We start from the raw sequence: 19695 nt of genomic DNA, 5'->3' as shown, positions 1-19695 counted from the left end.
AGCCATCATGATCATCATGAAGTTTGATCCTGCTTAGTTTGTGAGATCTGGCAAGCCTACAGCTGAAGAGGTTATAACTGCAGTAAAATAGTTCCCTTAGGAAACCAAATAGCTGTCCAATTATAACATTTTTTAAATGATGTTTTAAAAACAGAATTGACAGAAAGGTAATTTTCAAAAATCTTCAACTAGAGAGGGGGGTGAAGAGAAATCCCACAGCTTTCATTTTACTTGATAAAACATTCATGTAACAATCCTTAGGAAATAGCTTTAGAAAAATTGTGAATGCAAGCACTGCTAATAGTCCATGTTACAGGGATTTTACAGGTTACTTTATATTCATATATACATATTGCATATCATCTCAATAAGATATCATCTAAACAGTACTTGTCCAGAGAAATTTTTGCATTTCTTGTACAGTTAAATCCCTATCAGACTTTGGCTTCCTACTGTCACTTGAGGCATTATATAAACACAGGAAGGCATTATTTCTTATTACTAAAATGATAATGACATTCAGAAGGAAGAAATCTGATTAGTCAGCACAAACTAATCTGATTAATTTTACGTACTAACTGGGCCCCTAACTAGCTCCAAATGATAGATTGTGACTATCTTTTTCATTAGCTTAATACCATAAATAAAATATTCTGACTGGAAAATTTTAGTGTTGAATAATGAGTCATTTAACTACTGGGACATGGAGTTAAGTTTTGTTATATTTTCATCAAAGAAAAATATCATCAGGAGGCATGAAAGTTGTATATAAAAACAAAAATGCCGAAAGCATTATAGACCAGCATGCTACAGTACAGTCTAACAGCAGATTGAATATGGTGAAATAAAACAAACACTAAAAGCTACTTTGAATGGAATGCACTTGTTTGAATGACTAGTGAAACAAAAAACACATGCTGTGAAAATAGTCACTATCCTATTCAAAAACAGTTGTCACAATGTAGTGTAAAGTATAGGCAAACACACATCATTTAAGCATTAGAATCCCAAAATGCAATGTACGAAGGGAAATTATCCAAACATTACCATCCTCCAATTCTTCCATGGGCTCTCAATTTTTTCCATGTGAATTTCAAATTCCCATATTTTCCTCTTTCCCACTTCTTGGTTCTCATTTTCACACCCCTTTTCCCATTCCCCCCCCCCTCCACACACACCCATAATAATAATAATAAAAAGATACATACATACATAACAAAGTAAAAAAGTGAACTAAAATAGGTGACTGTTGTCACCCCAGTAATTTTGCCGATACATGGCTGGCTGTTTCTCTTGTTTAGATTGCGTCCTCTTTGGTTAAGGGACAATGTCTCTCTACAATGTATGTTTCTATAGCATAATGGGGCCTCCTATTTCTGCCTGTCTCCTTTATGCTCCCTCTGTTACTTCTTTCAGCCTTCTCACTTGGATCCTACAGCTGGATCTCTCTTTTTGAGCACATCTGCCAGATTGACACCTCATCCTCCAAAACACTTAAGTTTTACTTCTTCAAGTTTGCCTGTCAACAATGGCCCAGAGACTCTGGTCTATTCAAATGCCTTAGCATGACTCAGGGAGCAGAGACTGCTTATATTACACCAGCTGGGGATACCAGAGAAACAAACAGGACTCTCAGGACACCTTGAAAATTTGGGAGGGGAAGATAAATGTTATTTTTAACAGCTAACAGGAACAAGAAACAAACCTTAGTAGTTTCATACAAATAGGGAGGGGTTTAAAGAAGATAAAAAGCTGGTTTTGCTTGCATAATTTTCCCCATAAAATCATTGGTTTTGCGTACTTTCCATTTTTAGTGTTCTTCAAAAATACTGGGCTGAGTTTTCCTCTTGATATGTGCTTGGAACACTTATTGGGAGTTACATGAACATATACAGATGTGAGAATTGTACAATGCATTTAAAGTTTGTGGATGTAGGTGCCTCAATGAAACTTAGAAATTCTTCTATGATCAATACATACCATGCAAGCACAAAGTTAGTTGCACACCATTATAGAAGCTCAATGATGGCAAAGTCTTTCATGAAAAATAAAATTATTTTGAGCTTCTAAGAATTGAAGAAAAATTATGATTCACAGTGTTTTGACCTCATAGCCTCTCTCAAATGCTAAAGAAACCCACTCAGTATTTTCACAAGATCCAAATAGATAATATACTTTTAGTGACACATGATTTCATTGATATGCTGGGGGCGGGTGGGGGGGGAGAAGGTGAAAATTACAATTAAATATTAAAAAAAGAAAGATAAAAATGGAACAAGAGAGCACAAAAAAAAAAAGTAATCCAAAGAAAGTTTCAGAAAGCATGTTTATTACTCCCTTTCCATAAGCAAGTCAATTAATATTAGAGCCTTCCCAAATCTGGTTAACAAGGGAACATATTCACTACTTAATTATGATGAAACAGTCCTTAGATATATGGATGCAGCTTCCACTAAAGTAACTGAAATCAACAGATTGTATGTCAGTTTAGTGCTGTATCGAACTATTGGAAGTCTAACCAAGGCTAGGGAAAAAAAATGAAAAAGTCAACACATTGGCTTCTTCTTCCATGACCTGATCTAAAGTGTACTGAAATCAATGGAGTCTTTCTATTGACCTCAATGGGTTTTGTATCAGACTCCCATTCCTGAAAGTTTAAAATAAAAGCAATTGTATTAGTCACAGAAAACTCTGTGACCATTACATTTCTATAATGGGCAACAGAATAAATATTTGAATGCTAAATACTAGGAATAGCCAAGTTTCTTTACTTATTTGTCTGGAAGCACCACAACTAGAAACTGCAAATTCTTAAGTATACTTAAAAAAATACAATAAAACAGGATTGTAATATTGTTCCCAAGAATTACACTCCTGTGTCCTAGCAGCAGAACAGGGCACCAAATTTGCAATCCTGAAGACGTGCATGAGTGGTTTTCTACATACCTATACTGCTGTATGCATTAGATGCACACATTGTCATGCAACTGCCCATGCAAACAAATGGAATTATTTTTGTATGAGCATGCCAGAACCGGTGGTGGTGGTGGTAGTAGGGGAAGCACTGGAATGCAGTCTTATGACAGTCTCGGCACAAAAGGAAAAGGGGCTATATGTTATTCTGGCCCTTTCACATGACGTTAAGTAGGCTGGAGCAGGAGTGAGAATCTTACCCGTTAATTTTAGTTTCTTCCATTTATGCTTCAGCAATTCATTCACCCAGGGATGATTAGCCCAGAGGCAGAATCTTTTTTAAGTACAGATTTGGTGTTTTTTTTAAATTTTGGATTGATAGGCAAAACAGATCAAGCACATGTCCAAGAACAGACAAGTCAGTGGCTCAGCCAGATGAGAATCTGAGAAAGTATAGACTGTTCCCAATACAAATATGCTAAGACAATGTCACTGTAATTGCCTCCTGAGATAGCATCTCAGAGACCCTCCCCTAAGATATTACTACAAGATTTCCTAGCTGTACTGTTCTCAGTTTAAAAAGTTATCTCACAATTGTGAATCATCGTACAAATACACATGCTCTTTAGAACTTGGACATTTGTTTTAGGTAGCTAGATAGGGTTACCTCAATATTTCTTCTATTTACTATAGGGAATATCTAGTGTATAATGCAAATACTAAGGTTTAATTACCAAAATGTAGTGCCAGGTTTTACAGGTAATCACTGTACAGAATCAGCCCCAGTTCTTGCAGACTTGTTCATACACTTAAAATTAAATACTACAAGCGGTCCACATAAAGTTAAGCATATGCATAAGTCTTTGCAGAATCTGGGCCTTAACAAGAGCCCTAATATTGTCTCAAGTATTTAACTCTAACATATATAAATTCTTTTTATAAAAGATGTTCAATTAATATTTCTATACAGTAAGTACACAGTTTGATTTAACTAATAAAAGTGAACCACTTCTATGCAACACATTCATATGTCAACACAAATTAAAAAACATGGCCACAATCTGTTTCTATTTATTTTTATTACACATACTAATGACATTTGGCCTGCTCCTTAATCACCACACTTCAGGCTGTGTGTTGTACTGAATGCTGGAGAAGAGAGGTCAAATTTGTCATATGATTAAAATAATTAAAAGGAAAATTAATAACCACAAGAACTACTATCACAGGAGAAGCAGAGGCATTCAAGATAAAAATAACCTCAAATTTGGGAAATATTACAAATCCTCCAAATGTAAATATGCATACTCATTATGAGAGTCAACTAACAACTCAGCAGTAGGCTGGGGCTCCCCGCCTGAATCCCCAGCCCCCCAACAAAGCCTAAATGAAAATATGAATTTGAAACAATTCTGTCACCCTCAGGCTTGAGCTTTTCCATTCCTCAGTTGAATGCCACGTCCCCAGGCTGCCTCCTTTGTAGTCTTGCCGTTATTTGAGGCCCACCATAGGGACTAACTCCCACACCATTGTTTTCCCCAGTTCTCTTTCTGCCTGCCTCCAAACAGTCCCTTACCTAAAACAAGGTACTTACAATCTCCTGTGTCTTCCCCCTTCCCAAAGGAGTGTTCGCTCTCTCGCTGTCTCTGTAGGCTTTCCTGACTCTTTCTCAGCTGTGTCCAATAACTGCAATTAAGTCACCCAATCAGGAGTAGATGGGGGACAGTTGCTGCATCATAAGTGAAGTTCAGGTTGACTCCCAGGAAAGGGCTAACAATGAGTAATACAGGAAGATAACTGTTCCTCCAGTATATGTATTTTCAGTTTACTATGTACTATAGGATAATTTCTAGATATTTATTTCACACAGAGACACCATTAACATGTATATTGGTTGTTTGACAAGACATGGCCAAACACAAATAAGTTGCAATTGAAATAGTCAAACAAGGTCTTCTAAACATCTGCAAGAACCACATATTTAAACAAAAAACAGAAAACATTTTTACTATATCAATGTGGATAAGTTTCAGAAACACTGATTGTTTTTGTGTGTTTATAAAGGAATTTAATAACAGAGATAATATCAAGAGAAGTTAATACTATTCTTCCCAAATTTAATTAAGTGATAAATAGTTTTCCGAACAATCAAAATCAATCTGTTTTTGTATTGTTCAGTTAACAGTAAATTAACATCTTATTTATAAGATGTAGATAAATTCACATACCACCTAATAATCACACTTTAAAGGGGAAGAATGAAAAGGCTACAATAACAAAAGGCAAATTCTTGCAACATCAGCATTTTTAAAAGTTACATGTTGGCATTTCAAGTTACCCTCGTATTTTCAGATTGCGCTTAATAACGTATGTTTACTTAACATGGATTCAAAGTGGTAGAGCTAGTTGAAATTTTTCAGATGCAAGTATTTGACCAGAACAGCTAACTTTTGAAATCTGAGATTTTTGTGAAATTGTTCTTTGATCTTTTTCAGTGCAATCCAACATGAAAAAAATTGAGAATTGTTTTGATTCCCTCCCTGTTCCCCTTCTCTCGGCTGAAACTGCTGGCAAAATGAAACCACAGAAAAAAGAAAGGAGGTAGGGGAGATAACATTTTTTAAACAGAAATATTTAAAAGAAAAGAAAAATATAATTCCTGTTTAAAAATGTAGGGAGGGAGCTATTTTGAAGTTTTCAAAGTTTATCAAAAGAGATCTTTATTATTTTTTAACCAGTTCTAAGAAGTATCAATTGAAGTACAACAATACAATTAGTGGTTACAGAGAAAAGCCAGAGATGAGGATTTAAAGGTATTTCGAAAGTTTTGGCAATTTGCAATGGTAGATCAAAACATTTGTTCAGGCACTAACTGCAGAAATGAGGTTGAGGTCCAAATCCTGACAGATGCACGGAAAAAGGGGGACGGGGGGAAGAAGAGGGAAGAGAATGAGGTAGCATAAGAAACCTTTTCTCCACTTGCATCCTCCATTCAGCAGCCAGACAAAAGCCTTAAAAACAAGGAATAGTTTCTCCTATTTATTTCTGGGGGTACATTCCACCCCAAAGAGAACAGAAAGTAAGGAAGACTTGGGACCCATACCCTACTTTTCCCCAGACCTGGATTCGATTAAATACAGAGAGGTGGAAAGGACATACTGATAAGCCATCCTGATTTTGTGAATGTATTTGTTATTCATAAATATTTGCAAATATTTGGGCAGATAGTGTTTAGCCTATGGGAGGTTAACAATTGTTCTTTGTGGTTGGTGATGTGATTGGCCACCTAAGCCACATAGATGACAGAAATTTTATAAACAGGTTAACAGATAATGTTGCACACAAATACCTTCATTCATACGTGAATACAGATATCCAAGTTGAGAAAAGCCATGAGCAAGCCATTTGTGCAAATAAATGTTAATAAATAAAAGACAGGCACAAACAAGGTCAAACAGCTGCTTGGAATTTGAATTAATAGCTGTAAGTTATCTTTCCTCCCACCCCCAGAATTCAACCTGTGCTGTTTGATTTCCATGTCCCTCCACCCCCAAACTCTAGAAAAAAAATCAGGCTGAAAGTAGATGGTTGTGTGGAGCAGGGGGAAGGGGAGATTGTAAGAGACTCAAATCTTAAATTCTGCTGACAGAGGTATCCCATTAGGCTGTGATAGATATAGATAAAACAGTAACAAGCCCTATCTATTCATTACAGAGTTATGTACCTGTATGTAGGTAATAAATATGTTCTCTAACACAAGATGTTTTTCTAGAAGTGGAACAAGAAATACACAAACCTGAAAACATACAAAAACAACTATTAATGAATGTGAAGAAAACAGTACTCTTTGGTTCCACCATGGCTGGAACTTCTTCAGGCACTCAAGAGCATTTGATTTGATTCACTTAGAAAGTTTGAAGCATATATTGATTATATTACAGATAAAAATCAAAACCAAAAACTGTTGAAATAAACTTTACACAAAACTATAATGTTTAGTATAGCATATTCACTATTTTTGACTGATCTTAACTGTGTTTTAGCAAATGTTAAATTCCATTTTGTATCCAGTGTGCAGAGCAACTGCTAGAAGAGAAATTACAAGTATATAGGTGGCTAATTTCTTAAATGGTCTTGCTCCACTATTGTGAGATGGACAGGCAGCTATCATGGCATTTCTTTAATGACTACTTCTGAAAGTCAGTGGAACTACTCACATAAATAAATACCATTCAACATGAAAAAGTGTTGCAGAATTAGACTCAAACTATGCTGATTCTATTTTCTCAGAGTGGCCAAATGACAGGAAAGTATTGAAAAAATATGGAGTATTTTAAGAAGGAAAAGGGGAATCAGGAGAGAGGCTGAATTATCAATAAACCTGTATGTTTTTTCACAGGCCAATGGCCAGATACCACTATTCGTACTCAGTCCCCATTGAATCCAGTGAGAGATCTGCCCAAATAAGAACCACCAGATTGGATCCCTTAGAATATGTCTACACTGTGCGTGAGAGCAAGACTCCCAGCCTGGATTGATAGACCAGTGGGGCTCACACTTGTGCACTAAAAGTAGCTGTGTAGACATTGCAGGTCGGGATCCCAAGCCTGAAGATAGGAAAGGAACATTAGTTTGAGAGCCTGGGCTCTAGCCCGTGCCATAACATCAGCACATCTAATTTTAGTCTGCTGGAACAAGTCTGTGGACCTAGGCTAGGAGGCTTGCTCCTAGATGCAGCGTAGGTAGTTGCACAGATTTACTGCATAGATACCTGGCCACCAATCTATGATGACATACTTTCCCAAGAGGAGAGAATAAAGGTTGCATGCTTGATCTAACTCTTCACAACACACTGCCTCCTGTGCAAACATCCAGTATACATCATGAACCAACTATGTCCTCTGATCTCATGTCTTTGTAACCTTTGTATAACTTGGATGTTTTTAAGAATTTAAATATTATATATCATGACAGCGTGGGCTTTCACACACTACCAATGTATGTTATTAAAATGTCTCTACTGACTAGAACAAACAAACTGGAAGTTTCACTTGTCTAATCAATCACAAACCTACCTGAGAGCACAAGAACAGTTAATAAATACAGAGCTATATAGCTAAAGGAAAAACATGATGGGAAAACAAGGGGTTAGTACTTGGGCTGGTGAGCAACTTTGACAAATCTGGTGAGAAATTAAACAAATAGGAGACTCTCCAATGGAAAGAAAAATAGATATTATATATTTAAAAAATAATTAGCACTGTTTTCATCATTATGTTGGCAATGGAAACACTGCCCTTTTTAAAAAAAATAAGGAACAAGAAGCATCAGGAGTATATTTGAAATCCCAGGTCAGTAGTGGGAGGGGGAGAAGATGTGGGGGATGGATACTCTAATCTGCTAAACAATTTCAATAGACTGAGAAAAAATATTAACTTACATTTTTAAAAAGAGCATTCACTTATTTAGATATAAATTACACTGTCTCATTGTGACAGAAGGAAATGACTTTCATATTTAAGGCTCCTTCATTTTCTATGAGCAGTTCTGTTAAATGTAGTGAACCTTTCACAGCTCATTTATTTTATTGTTCTGTTAAGTTTATTGAGGGTTTTTTTTAAAAAGCAGAGAGTCAAACAGCTCTGTAAGCTCTCTTAAGCAGCACATCTAGCGGGTTTCTTTTAAAGATTACTGAGCAGTCTCTGCTTTAAGTTAGGCAGTTTTGAAAGCTTACTTGCAATTTCATCCTAAATCAGAGTTTTAAAGATTTAATTCTAAAGCCTTTAATAAAACTTATATGGAACTAGGTCTGCACTTAGTGTTGCGTACATCCACATCTGATAAGATATATGGTTTTAGGAAAGGCCTCTGGACCTCAGGCTGAAAGAAAATAGAAGATCACTTTTGGGAACACTTTTCCCTAAAAGGCTTGAGGGGGAAAAACCACCTCATCACTCCTTTTCTTGTAGTCCAGGAACACCAAAGACTCATTCACAGACAAGTAAAATCTAATAACTTCGTTTCCCTAGAGCTGCTGCTGATCTGTATTTAAAAATCCTGGCTGTGCTACTTGACGGGTACATTGGACTTGAAGTTTAAAACTAAACGATACCTCCGGTCTCAATATTCCTGTAAGTAGCATCAGATATTCAACTACTTGGCTGCATAATGTGTCTGGCTTCACCCAGCCAACTATATCACACACTACATTCTGGTAAGGAAGCACATGGCAAATGATGCATGCCCTTTACCCAAAGTGCACTGCAGTCCCATGGTATTTACAAGAGAATTGGGCCAGAATGTGCATTTCCATTTCAGGTAATTACGTGTTACCTAAAGCTAGCTTCACTTTGACCAAGTCACTGTGGAAGTTATTATCTGAGCCTGAAGAGGCTGTTGCTTCAGTCTGTACCATTCATGTATTCAAAGTCTAAACATATGGCTGTAAGCAGACCGTGCAGCTTTAAAGAAGGTTTTTCCCAAGCATCCGGTGTGGAGTGTGAGCTGCTGGGATAGTTTACATGGCCTGCTACATCAGAGTACCAGGCTTACATCAGAGATGAAGGACAGATAGATATTCTTCCTTTGCTTTGTTCCACACACATCTGGTTGTTTCATGCTCCATGCTGCAGAGAGTTTGCATAGGCATTTGGATTATGTGGTGTTCTTAGCCAAATGAAACTTCTGAGCCTCTTTAAGGTTCAGGTATCATTCTGGGTGCTTGGTGTGAGAGCAACAATGTAAAACCAGACGCCCAGAACAAGGGATAGGTAACAGCCCTATGACTGTCATTTTGTCAGGTACACTTGCCAAACCAAACCCATTTTCTTATTCAACAGAACAACTGGTTACAACCTACTGGTGTTGGCTGGGGCAAAGAAAAGCTCAATATACAGTGTGTAGGATTATTTTCACCAAAGCTATTGAGCAGAGCTACGGCAATATCCTCAAGATTATGTACCACTTCTCATATCTTTGTGTCATCACCATATTTGATCTCATACTTGCAAACCCATTTCTGAAACGAATATTAATTAGAACTGGTCCGAGTACTGAGCCCTATGAGAACTGCCATTTGTCACCTTTTGTGGGAGAATCATAGAATCATAGAATTCAAGATCAGAAGGGACCATTATGATCATCTAGTCTGACCTCCTGCAAGATGCAGGCCACATAAGCCGATCCACCCACTCCTGAACTAATTCACTCCCTTGACTCTGCTGTTGAATGCTCCAAATCATGATTTAAAGACTTCAAGTAGCAGATAATCCACCAGCAAACGACCCCTGCCCCATGCTTCGGAGGAAGGTGAAAAACCTCCAGGGCCACTGCCAATCTACCCTGGAAAGGTAGAGGATTGTATTCCATTTACCTTACAGCCTAATATCAATCTATTTCCTCAGTGAAGTACAATACTCTTGACTTTAGTAGCTTCCTGTGAGATAGGTTATCAAATTCTTAGCTAAAATAAAGATAAATTGAGTAATCTGATCTCCTTTCATCTATTAAATTAGTTACTCCAACAAAAAATCAAATTAATGAAACTAGATTTATCATCAGTACTTCTAGACTGACACTTACTACTCAATACAATTTTTCCTTAAGTATTTTACTATTTCTCATTAATTCCAGCCTTTTGCCTATGATAGCAGTCAGACTAACTGGCCTGCAGTTCCAACTTTCATTTCTATTAACCATTTTAAGAACAAGCACATCACCTTTTCTTCAGTGCTATAATCAATTTCAGTGATAACCCAATTCAATACGCAAATGGAGCATTTAATGGCTTATAGGCAAGTATATGTTGGAGGGAGAACAGAGGTGAAAGGTTCTTGATTTAGCCTAATCTCTCTCCAAAAAAATTAATAGATCCTCCAGCTTTCCACATCCCACAACTACCACCTTTTAGTTGTAGCAGGCTGACATAACCCGTCAATGTCACTCCTGACTTGGTTATAGAAGGTAATGGATTGGCTGCGCAAAAGTGATTTGTATCACTCCCACCCTTTCAGAGGCTGAATTCACCCCCAGGATCTTTACACCACGACCTTGTTCGTGTCCTCTGACTCTCCCACAGAAGGTTTTGGTTTACAGTTTGCTTACAATCTTGTATTCTAATCAATTTTACAGCATGCCTCTTATGCTTGTTACGGGGAGAGGTAAACTCAGAACTTAAGTAGATGAATTTCTAGTTTAGAAGGCCACAGCGGAGCAGAATTTAGATCACATGAAAAATAGGAGTACCTTAATACTGCTGCTGAACTAGAGACAGTTAACACAGCATTTTCTCCTTTTGTCAATGGAAAGTAGATGTAGACAATTCATGAAGATGACAATCAATTTCCTATTGAGGTGTCCCTCTTTCTTCATCACTACTTCACAAAATCTGTGAAAGCTATTTGCTGTGAAATCTAAAATTATATGAAACATACAGGCTTTAGATTTTGCCACAAACTCTTAAACCCAAACTACAGACTTTGAAAGGTTTAGAAATCTTTCCAACAAAATTGGGCCCTGATTATAGCAAGAGTGGGATAACTTGGGGCACACATGGAAATCACATTAAATCTGCAGTTTTGATGTGAAACTCATGAGTTTCAGCAGTGCCTCAGATTTCAGTGTTCACTAAAACCCCAAATTCAAAGTAAAGGCCAGAGAGGCAAACATTATGTATATAAAAACTCAAAGAAGATAGGTGCACAAACACAACAAAGTGAAGACACCCTGTCACACATATTTAATTATTATGTGCCTGTGAGACCTGGAGAGAAGATATCAGGAGATCTGCTTTGGAGAGTAGCATTGCAAGTGTATCTTTATCAATACCTGAAAGAGAAATGGTTTTGGCAGCAGCCAGGGAAAGAAGAAATTGAGCTGTGAATGGGAAAGGTGCTGATATTTCTGGACCTCTGCCCCAAAACTCAATCTGGAAGGAAGAAGCCTACAGAAATCATATAAGCCTTCACTGGAAAAGAAACCCCATAACTTCAATATTATTCCCAGCAATTTAAAATTATTGTCTATGGCAAAATCCTCTGAAGCCCCATTCTTACTCATACCAATTAGTACTTACTGAAGCAATTCCTCTGAGTTTAAGGGGACTATATGTGTGGATACAGGATCAATCAATATAAGTAAATGTTGCAGAACCAGTTCTCTGATCTGTCAGATATATTCCCTCTGCTAACAAACTCCTGAAGGAATTATAATTAGAGACATTCTATTTTGTTCCACACATGCAATAGTTCTGTAGAACATGTCTTTTAAAATAGATACGGGCGCAGGACAAGATTTGGATCCTAATTTCAACTCCCCATTCTCCCAAAGTTTAAGGTTGCTCAGATCTGGGGTTTTGCTTCATCCCATCATAAAGATAAGTCCCAGCTGTAAAATTTGGATGAGTGCTTGGATCTGAAGCACTTAGAGTTTGGGTCCAAGATTTTGGTTTGCACCCATCCCTTTTTGAACTAATCTGAAGGTTTCAGGCCTGACCGACTAAATGTCCCAAGTTGTTTTTAGTTTAAAATAGAGATATATATTCTCACTGGTATGTTAAAATATAAGAAACTGAAAATTCTCATTTAAAAATAGGTTATTACACATGACTGCAGTCTGGTTCTTTCATTCAATTACAAATTCTACAAGTACTCAGATTCCTACCCTTCTTCAGCTTCCTCTCCACTGGGAAGGCTACAAAACCCAGCATGAGGGCACAAAGAGAAAGTCAAGACCCTCAAAGGAGCTCACTGACAGTGGCTTAGTGTCAACATAAGCACACTGAAGAGGAGGAAAGAAAGGAGAGAAAATGGGGAAGGGAGAAGAAGAAAATAAATACTACCCCCTATGAAACGCCAATCATTGCCTCAGACTAGAAGTACCCAAGATCAATAAATGCTATCTAGCCATTTAAATAATACTAATCACTATGGTATCCATTATAGAAATTGAATAAATTACAGACTAATAGTCTAGATCTAGACTTTGAATTCTCCCTTTCCTCCCTCTGTCTATAGCAAGAATTATGATTATTTCCAGACAAAAAAAGATTCAGTACGCTTTAATTAAGGATAGAAGTGTGTATCAAAAAGCAAACATCAGAAACCCAGAAAATTCAGAGCGAAGATTAAACATGAAAGAAACCCAAACATTCAACAGTACAGATATGCATACCTAAAACATCCAGGCAACACTTTCATACATAAAAATGAACTGCAAGTACTCAAATGCAATAAACACGTTAATAATAATTGACTAGAGATACCTATGTGCTAAATAAGTTACAAGGCAATTTATAACAATTCTAAAGATGAGGGGGGCTGGATAACCCTATTAAAAAAACCCACAAAGACAACTAATAAAGCTACACTGTCCCCTCACAGTGTTACAAGAAATATGTCACTACATAATAGGGGCACTCACCCATTCTGGTATTGAGGCTTGTGTCTGGCTATGCCTCAGTTTTCCAGCTGGCTTCTGATCCACAATCTCTCAGTAGTGGAGGGACAATTTAATGCTTAAATTTTCCAGCCAAACCCAATGAGTCTTCTCCTTCTGAGGTAAACAAAGAGTACAAATAAAAAAGTAAATTTCAATCCATGGTCACAGTCCTTCAGCCATTCCTCAGCTTCAACAATCTCTTTCTTGATTATTTTAGGGATCACAAAATAGCCATTCTCTCACTAGGCAGCTGGTGTCCTGCTTTCCTCCCTGTTGATACAGACTCCCCTCCCCCATCTCAAGAAGCCTCTTAGCTAGAACCCCAAAACCAGGCCTCCAGCCCACACCCATATTATATTGCCCCAAGTTCTTTCCTTCGACCCTCCTCAGACTGCTGCTTGTTAGACCACTTTCACAGACCTTTTCCACTGGAGTGCTGAGCTGAGTTCTTTCCCACTAATCTAAATAGAAAGCCCCACTCCAGGGTTTCCCACAACAGCCCTGGCTCTACCCACCTGTTTTCTTAGTCATGTGACTGGGGGAGGGGAGCCCAGTCACAGGTCAGAGGTAGCATTTGAACTCCTTCCATGCCCATGTTTCCCTGTGACTTGACTTACAAGAAAATGAGAAAGGTAAAAGAAGAGCTGGGCAGGGCATATTTTCTGCTCTTCTCACTTAACCCAAGTGCAGTAGGAAAGTTGCTACTGTCATTCACCTCTTCAGTTATATATTACTCAGGTAGTTGACTGGGGCACAAGAATTTAGTATCCTGAGAAACTGAAGGTAGGAAAAAATTTCTTTAAACAACATATGAATCCAACAGATTTTCCCCTCCTTTTAAATACACCTTGGATAACATTTTCAAAGGTGCTTATGTGATTTAGGAGCCAGTCTAATTTTTTTCAAAAGTGACTTAGGCACTTAGAAGCCCAAGTCTATTTGCAGGACTCTCTAAGTCACTTTTGAAAATGGGACTTAAACTCCTAAAACAGATAAAATTTTCAAAAACACCTATCTATAGACTGCCCGATATATCCATCTATGTGAGGGAATTTTAATTGTACCTTGAACACCATGTAGATGTTGCACTGATCTAATAGATGCTGTACTGAAGACTTTTTTCACAAAATAGCAGAAGAATTGGCCCAGTGTAGCGTACAAGAAGAGTAAAAGGAAACAAGGGCTGAGTAGTAGACAGAGTCAAACCTTCCTCCCGTTCAGATCACTCTCTGTCCTCACTCCCCCCACAAGCTCCATCACTGCAGGAAGCTTCTGGACAGTACATGATGTCATAACAAACTTAACAGGCTACTATTGGGATAGTCACATTCCAGCCATTTCATGAAGATGGAAAAAACATCCAGCAAATTCACAGATTAATAGATTTTAAGGCCAGAATGGACTACTGTGATTATCTAGTCTGACCTCCTGTATAGCACAGGCTATAGAACTTCCCTCAAAAAATCCTAAAGCAGATCTTTTAGAAAAACACCCAATCTTAATTTAAAAATGGCCAGTGTTGGAGAATCCACCACAACCCTTGGTAAATTGTCCCAATGGTTAATTACCCTCACTGTAAAAAATTTAAATTGATACCACTGGAGAGGTATCACCAATAATCCTGTGGGAAATGCTAAATGCAGTCCTCACAGACAAAATAATTGCCTTCAGTTCAGGAATGAAGCAGTGGATAGAGAAAATTTAATCCCTCAAGACCCTATTTGTAACTGTAAAAAAAAAAGGCAAAATAAGGACACAAACTAAAATGCCTAGGATACAAGAGAATGGAGTTGGGGCCAGCCTCAGGCATTTTGCTGCCATAGGCAAATTTCAATATAATTCCACCCCCACTTTTTTAGTCCTAGATTTTGTCCCTTCCAGTGCTTTACTTCTTTTTTATAGGTGTATTTATTCTAACATTTTGGGAGTAAGCTTCCCATTAAGTCAAGATGTATTTACACTTACTATTATTTACACTTACACTAGCCTTTTTCTACAGTTACTATATTCTCCTCGATGTCAATTCATCCTTTACATTTTTCCTTTTTATGCTAACTGCAGCTCTAAGTGTACCTTTTCCTTCCTCTTTTTCTTTTACCTCCTTAAACTTATTTCTCCTCATGTACATATTTTCTTACTTCTAGCCATCCCATTTTTTTGCTTTCCTTGATTTGACTATGTAGAGTTTGTTCAGTTTTTACCTCCTTTTTTAATCCCCACCACACACCATTCTCCCTTACACTCATGACCCTGATACTCAAACAATCACTCCATATTCAGTTTTGCGCTCACTGTCAGAATGACTCACTACCCACATGCACCCCCTACAAACATACTCAAAGCAGCAGTCTCCTCTCTCATGCTCTGTAGAAAGAAGCTTTTCCTTCTTCTAAAAAGGAAGGGATTTTTCTCTCCATCGGGGGGAGACACTGATTCAGAACTCCAGTCTGAATGGGGCTCAGCTTCAGGGTCATGAGTGTAAGGGAGAATGGGTGGGGGGAGGGTTAAAAAAGGAGGGAAAAACTGAACAAACTCTACATAGTCAAATCAAGGAAGGCACAAAACAAACATACTCAAAGCAGCAGTCTCCTCTCTCATGCTCCTTAGAGAGAAGGGTTTCCTTCTTCTAAAAAAAGAAAGGATTCTTCTCTCCATCAGGGGGGAGACACTGATTCAGAACTCCAGTCTGAATGGAGCTCAGCTTTCCAGATCAAGTCCAATCTCAGACCACACAGAGCCAGCTGAATGCCAATCAGCCCCTCCTCCACCATTTAACTGGAGTTTCTGGTTCACCTCCCTGGGTGCTATGGTTTAGGTGTTACCAGCTTTCTTGTTCTTTAAATGTATTTTATTTGCTGTACTGTATATGCAAATGGAATGGAAGGTTTAGAGACAGCACAAGCAATCTATTTTGCTAACGTGCAAGACATTATTACTTTCAAAATGTTTTTGTATGTCAAATGAAGCTGCCTGAGTCATCCATAAAATCAATCTCTAGGTGTGTTTTTCAGGGGGGTCGTTTTCAGTTATATCAGCAATACTGGCCTAAGTACAAGGCATATACTGGGGATAAATGACTAGATGTATTTAATGTTCCTTACTACATCCCCTCAAGTGGTCATTAATCCTCATGAAATACCCACACTTAATAATTGCTGCTTAAGAGACTGACTCAGCTGTCAGTTGAGTCATGCCAAAACTGCCGTAGGCTTCAGTCTGTATAGGGTTGGGTTCTTTGTGATCAATATGTCTTGAACTCCTTTATTTTCCCATCAAACCAACAATGTTTGAATTCCTCAACATTTATAGGAAGAATTTTAAGTGTTCACATGTGCAATTTATATTTTGTTAAATATTGCACAACATTTGTGAAAGTTTCCACCAAAGTGAAAATATTTTCTGCAAAATAAGCTAGATGAAAGATAAAACAGTTATGTTTGGCAGGGAGAGAATGTAGTGTGCTACTATAAATGACTAGTGCTGGGTTAAAGCAAAAACAACAAAAAATGCAGTAGCAGCTCTGCAAACAGCTGTTTGAGCTATAATTCATATTGCTTCTGCCCTGTTTTGCTTTCTTATGCATTTGCAGAATGTTCATAGAAAGAAAGTGTTTGTACATAGACAAATATTTGTGTCCTTTTAGATAGTTCCTTTTGGGTCTGGGAGTGAGGGTTGTAGGTAGGAGACAAGAAAAAGAGAGAGACTGTGTGTTTAAACATATCCACATATATATGTGTATGTATATAGACACATACATATCCCCGGACCATAGTTATGGTGAGCAACAAAGAAAGGATGAGAAGAATAGGCAGATGTTCCAATATCCAGTAGCAGGAGTGTAATGGGGGCCAAGTAGCCAAAGTGATGAGAACACTCTGACTTGTGTAAGGCTTTTTTATGAGTTCTTATCATCAAAGACTTACGTGACCAGTTTGACATAGCTTGAATTTCTAATATATTTACCACAATACTTGGGTTTAATGTGTGGGATCTGAGTGGTGCTGGTGACCTGTGATATACAGGTTGGACTAGCTCTGGTGGTCCATTCTGGCCTTAAATTATATGACTATGACTTATAGTGAACAATTCATGAGCAAGCTATAGATTAAAAAGCTTTCATCGAAGATAAATGTAGATAATGAAGAAAGACATTCCTTGATTAGAAAATCATCCTGAATTCAACAAATTGTTTCAGTGAAAAAATTCATCCAGATCTATAAATTACAGTTGCAGGCCACTGGGTGGAGGGAAGTTGTTAACATTTGTGCTGTTCTTCCTAATAATGTAAAAGAACCAGCAACCATACATGTATCTACAGTATTGCTGCCTCTGAGTTCTCACATAAAAATAATATATATATTATTCCATTCCTCTCAGTAAAGATGGCTGATATCATGCTCCCCTGACATCTTCTAGACTGCTTTATGCTATAGGATATTTATTTATTTATTTTCATTATTATTATTATTATTATTATTATTATTTAATGCTGCTCAATTTCCCCCCCAACACTTAATATTTCCATGGGTCTTTTAGCTTTAGAAGACAGAACTTGAGCTAAAACTCAAAGAGACAACTTTGTGTCCTCCACATTGTGGAGAAGGGAAAATGGTGCCTGCGTATTATTAGCAGAATTTGAATACTGTATATGGGAATCTTGAACTGTCTGCCATTCTGTGGGGCACAATGGGGGAACCACCTTTTATCCAGCAAAATACCTTTGAATTCAGGTAAATGGTTGAGACCTATGCCGTGATACATTTTAAATTTTAAGGCATAAACCAACATTATAATGTACCTGTAGTTTACATGCATGGTAACTTAACAGAGTTTCCCGGTGAATAGCATTTAACTCCATATCATTGATTTGCTCCTGAGGTAACGGAACTCTAATTTAATGTATCTAGACTCTGATCACAGTTACAACTGTATTAATCTCATTTAAATCTATGAAGTCAATGCTGTTATCCTGGATTACACAGGTATAACTGAGATCATAGTCGGGTCCATTAGCTCCAAAAGTAGACCAGCATATAAATTTGTCCTCTAATTTAGAGGATAGAAATAATCAGCCTCAAGCTGATATTGCATTTTTTGTGCTAGTGCTATACAATATCTCCCTACAGGTGGTTGTACAGTGCTTTGCCATTCAAATACTTTATCACAAACCGTACAAAAGCAGAGACCATGTTACAAGTAAGGATAAACAAACTCATTAGAAAGAAATAAGAACAGGTCCAAATAACATAGAAATCCCTGATCTGAACCCAATTCCTTACATGAAACATTTAGTAATATAAAACATTATTGTAGTCCTCTAAGTTTCACCAGCCCTCCTTACAAATCAATTCTCCGCTATTTAATTGTTACCCAATTTGTCTATTGGCAGAAAGCACAAAATCCACAAAAGTATTTAGGCTCCTAACTTCCATTGAAATAAATGAAACAATACAGTGGCAGCTAGGAACCTAAATACCTTTGTGGATCTGGGCCAAAATAATTTGACTCAGTCTGGTCCTTAGACCATTTGTTTGGGCCACAGGAGATGGCATGGGGAATATGTAAGTTGGATTTAGTGAGGTTTGTTTAGTTTATTTGAAAGCAAACTGTCATTAAGGCTCAGACGGAAGGTGGTTGTCGCTGTGGTCTGTAATTGGAAGCCTGTTTCTGTTACTGTTCTTCTCTATTCCACAACACTGTCATGTAGCAGAATATCTAGGATACTGATCCTGCTATTGTTCTCAGAATTACAGTTATCTCGCTTGAAGCTTTGCATCTTCACGCAATGCAGGACAGACCATTCTGTTATGAGAACTCTGTAATGACTCTGGCGTCATTCATCACTGCCAGTAATCCTATTAAAAAGCACCTTTTGAAAAACTTTTACATTTATCATTTTAAAACATACAGATTTCATAAAAATAGCCTCACACTCTATGGCTATCAATAACAGTCATAACAAATCTCCTAAAAAGAACAGATTACACACACACACAATGTGCTTTTTAATACCTAGTACACTTTATCAAAAATGAACACCCATTCCACACCCCTTTCTACATAAAACCCACAAACAGATTTGGGTTCAGCTGTAGACTTGAATTTTTATTTATCTAAAGCATTTTGTATGAAAGGTAAATGTTACATGAATGGGATCAGGTTATGATCCTTCCCCCACCCCCACCTCAAATGCATTGGTAAGCAATGACTCATATGAGTAGTCCCACTGAAGTCAAAGGTAGTATTCGGTGTGAGAAAAGGTGGCAAAATCTAGCCCTAGCCCATTTTAGTGGTAGTTAAATACTTGAGGACAAGGCAGAGACATTATATTTATTGACTATCACT

General features: G+C 37.6%; 1 long non-coding RNA gene across 4 annotated transcripts in view; it reads right to left on the bottom strand.

The window, feature by feature from the left end:
• The window catches only part of LOC120406598, a 128243-nt gene extending 112429 nt beyond the window's left edge, over positions 1 to 15814 (bottom strand). For 2 of the 4 annotated variants that reach the window (XR_005599386.1, XR_005599385.1), the window contains exons 1-2: positions 13771 to 13835; positions 13333 to 13464 (exon numbers count right to left, since the gene is read on the bottom strand). This is a non-coding gene — a long non-coding RNA (uncharacterized LOC120406598). Of the gene's footprint in view, positions 1 to 13332; positions 13465 to 13770; positions 13836 to 13865; positions 13886 to 15686 lie in introns of those variants that run through there. The other 2 variants (XR_005599387.1, XR_005599388.1) reach the window with 2 other exon arrangements.
• Between the last annotated feature and the right edge of the window lie 3881 nt (positions 15815 to 19695).

This window comes from Mauremys reevesii, linkage group 5, assembly GCF_016161935.1.
Source record: "Mauremys reevesii isolate NIE-2019 linkage group 5, ASM1616193v1, whole genome shotgun sequence".
In the NCBI taxonomy this organism is placed as follows: Eukaryota; Metazoa; Chordata; order Testudines; family Geoemydidae; genus Mauremys; species Mauremys reevesii.
This window is presented reverse-complemented; position numbering and strand designations above follow the sequence as displayed.